Raw genomic sequence first — 3,867 nt, 5'->3', positions numbered from 1 at the left:
GCCGCTACCATAGCCGCAAAGTTAGCGCCAGAAGTCTCGAGGAAGGCGACCTTGTTCTTTGGCGCGTTAAGTCCGCCAACAATTCCAACAAGTTGACGCCAAAGTGGGAAGGCCCTTACCGGGTGAAACGAGTCACTAGGCCTGGCGCTGTCCGCCTTGAGACCGAAGATGGCATTCCGGTGAGCAACTCCTGGAACATTGAATATCTTCGTAAGTTTTACCCGTAAGGCGCGGTTGCCAGAACCTGTTCCGGCAACCACCTTTTGTACAAGTCTTGCCGATGTTGCATGTAATCCTTTGACAAAGCCGGGCGCAGATCCCGTGCATAAGTAAAGCTCATGTGCTCCGCACTTCTTGTCAATTTCATGCTTTCTACTTTTCTTTGCATGAATGTATCTGACACCTTGTGCAGCGCCTACCACCGGTAAGCAATAACGAGCCGTAAGGCTCCGTATCATTATTTTCTCTTCTTTCTCTTTCTCAAAGGAAGGAAGGTTCCCTCGCCCACAAGTTTGCCCGGGGGGAAGGAGAAGATAATGGTGTGGACCAGGCATCGTTCAAGGAAGTTTCACCTTACCGGAAAGCAAACGACAGAAAAGCTAAGTTGCCAAAGTTTGAGAAATCAGTTAAATTTTTTTTAAGTTATCTTCCTCGAACGACCTTGCTTTGTATGGAAAATCTGTGCACGGAGGAACCAACTCGTAGCTAGTTGCGCCCTTACTTTGTTTCGAGTCCGCTCAACAACTTAAGTGAGCTGCGACTAGTTGCGACAAGGTTTCTTGTCGGCAGCGGCACCGCCAGCAGGCTGCTGACGTTCCGCACTCAGCGCTCGTGGCAAGGGTGCCTACGCTGACAAGTTCCCTAAAAGCGTAGGGCAAAAACATACAAAGGAAGGAACCAAGTAAAGGAAATAACATAGCAATTAAAATAGAGTCATATGACAAGATAGCTTGTCGCAGCTCTAACAGATTGTCTCATAACATGATCAGCAGCGACAAGAAAAAGAGAAAACGGGCGGCCTAATCTACACGATCGCCTTCAACCCTCTTGATCCCGCTCACCTTGTCCACAATGGGTGCGACAAGGGCCTTGAGCGCTTCCAGATCGGCATCCGGCGGCAAGGACCTGAGGACGTTGGTGAGGTTGAGGCCTGGATTGCGAAAGGCCACCATCACCAGCACCTTTTGGAGAGCTCCCGCGTAGATCTTGCGCGACTCGTCAGCCAGCTGCTTTGGGATCTTCTCCCGGAGTCGCTGGAGAGCCGTCGCCGCGCCTTCGAAGAACAAGCTGAGCTTGGCACTGGGCTGGAGGTGCTCATCGGAGGAGTACCCGAAATCCCCCATCCCCAGCTGCGCCAGTTCCTTGTCGATGGCCGCGGCAGCATCCACAAGACCCTCGATCCAGTGCTCCATGGTCTCCCTAAAAGTGTTCTGGGCGGCAGCAGCATTCGCCAGCAGCGCCTCATCGGCCTTGATCTTCTCCGACAAGGCCACTTCCCGCTCCCTGGCACCGTCCAGCGTCTGAGTCAATGTGGCCAGCTTCAACTCCAGATCTGCATTGGAGTCCTTGGCGGCGCTGAGCTCTTTGATCCTCTCAGCGAGACGACCTTGCAGCTCGCCATGAGAGGCGGCGTCCTTCAAGCGCTCGCGCTTGAGCGCGGCAAGCTCCTCGCCGCTCGCGTTGAGATCGGCCTCCAACTGTGCCACCCTCGTCTCCAGCTCCTCCTTGGCGGCCTCGGCAGCTGCGGCAGCATCCTTCGCCTCCTTGAGAGCCCCGCCGAGTGTTTGCTCGCGCGCGGCAAGCTCCTCCTCGTGGCTGTCAAGGTTGACCTTGCGCTGCGCCAACTCACCCTCCTGCGCAGATATCTTCCCGGCAGCAAGTCGCTGTTGCTCTTCAACTTCGGCCTTCTCGAGGAGGAAGGCTTTCCGCTCCTCGTCAACTTGTTCCCGCTCCTCTGCCAGAGCCCGGAGAACTTCCCGCCTGAAAACCCGGAGCTCCTCCGTGCGCTTCTCGATATCCACTCCCGCCTTCGCGACAAGCGCTTCTCGGGATACCAGCTTGGCTTGTCGGGTGTGGTAGAGCGACAACAGCTTCCGTAGCAACCGCTCCTCCTCAGGCTCGTCGCTGCTGCTGCTTGGCGCGTCAACGAGGTTCAGCCCAACGGAGGCAAGTACTTCTCCGTCCAGCATCTCTCCTTTGACCGGCGCCCTGGAGCTTGAAGCCCAGGGGAGCTTGATGAAGATGCCGTCGCCGGCCTTCAGATAGGCGCCGGGCTGGGGCTCTCTGGAGCCGGGCGCTGCAGCAGCAGCGGAGGGATCGGCGGTCGGCATAGCGCCTGGCGCTCCTGCGGCCTCGGGGCCGTCAGTGCGATCGCCGGATCCCTCGCCGGCTTCTGCGGTGGCAGCCTTGGCGGCCTCTTCACCGGCAGGATCATCAGCGCCGGCCTCTCCTTCGGTGGTGATGGCGTCGTCAAAGCTGCTGCGCGCGTTCTCCTCGCCGGCAACCTCGGTTTTCATCGGCTCCGTGGCAGATGGATCTGGCGAACGGAAAAAGGGAGAGAAATCAAGCGAACATTCAAAAAGAAAACCAAAAGAAGAAGAACCCAAGGGAAGTTTTCAAGCAAGAGGATTACCTGTGCTAGGGCCTGCAGTCGTGGTCTCAACCACCGGAGGGTCGCTCGTGCTATCCCTTGCCGGAGAGTTCTCCCTTGCCGGAGAGCGATCCCTTGCCAGAGAATTCTCCCTTGGTGGTGTAGTTGAAGTAGAAGGCATTTCGGGAGCGGCTTCCGGGCACTCCTGGTGAAGCTGCTCTGCTCCTACACAAGCCAAAGTCAGATATCAGCAAAGAAAAAGCACCCATGTGGGCCTAACAGCAAGAAGTAAACCATATACTTACGCTGGGGGCTGCGCTGGGGCTGATCTGGGGAGTAGTTGCCGGGTCCGGCAAGGTGGTCTCGGACGCACCCTCGGCTGGCGCAGTGGGTTCGTCCTTGATGATAATCACCGGGACCTTGGCTCTCTTCGCCGCTCTCTGGGCCAGCGTCCTGAAAAGGAATGGGTTCAGAAGGAAGCAAGTCAGATACAAGAGAAAACAACAAAAGTGAAGAACTACAAGTACAACAAAGAATCTTACTCTTCCTCTTCCTCGTCGGAGCTGAGCGCGGAGAGATCAAAGTCCGGCTCGCCTCCGGTGCGACGAGGCGGAGGAGTAGGTTCCCTTGTCCGCTTGGCAGGAGCAGTAGCGGTGGACCGGGAAGACCCCGCCCCAGTTGCCGCAGCGGCGTGAGGCGCTCCCGCGGCAACACTGCTTGCCACGGTAGAGCGTGTCGCGCGGCACGGCGGCTGCTGACTCGTCTGCCGCTCCGCTACGTCCCGGGCCTTGCGGAGACGCCTTCTTGGTGGAGCTGGGGGCTCTTCTTACGACGAGCTGCCTGAAGGTTCGAGCCCGACAAGCTCTCCCTCACCAGGCTCGCTCGGCTCCTCTTCGGGCCCGACAAGCTCTTCCTCGTCGGCAAACTCCTCGCGCTCAGCAAGGCTTGCTGCCTCTGCTGCCTCTGCCTCCTCCATGGTGAATCCAAACTCGCCCGCGGCAGCTGCTGCCGCCACCTCTTCCAGCCTGGTGACGATGCGCTGCATCTCCGCATCGGTGGTGTCGCGGGTGAGGCTTTTCTGTTCATCGGAGCGGACGGCCACTTCCGCCAAGCTGTCAAAGAACTCCTGCACGACAACGTCTGCCGGCTCTTGCCAAGTTGGGACAATTCCATGCGAGTCGCACAGCGGCATCATTGCACGGATGCGGTCGAGTGGAGAGTTGTTGCACAGTGGAACGACGCCCCTCGGCAACATGAATGGATGTTGAGGATCGCGC

This window comes from Triticum dicoccoides, chromosome 7B (genome assembly GCF_002162155.2).
Source record: "Triticum dicoccoides isolate Atlit2015 ecotype Zavitan chromosome 7B, WEW_v2.0, whole genome shotgun sequence".
NCBI lineage: Eukaryota > Viridiplantae > Streptophyta > Magnoliopsida > Poales > Poaceae > Triticum > Triticum dicoccoides.
The sequence above is the reverse complement of the archived record's forward strand: the minus strand, read 5'-3'. Positions refer to the sequence as shown.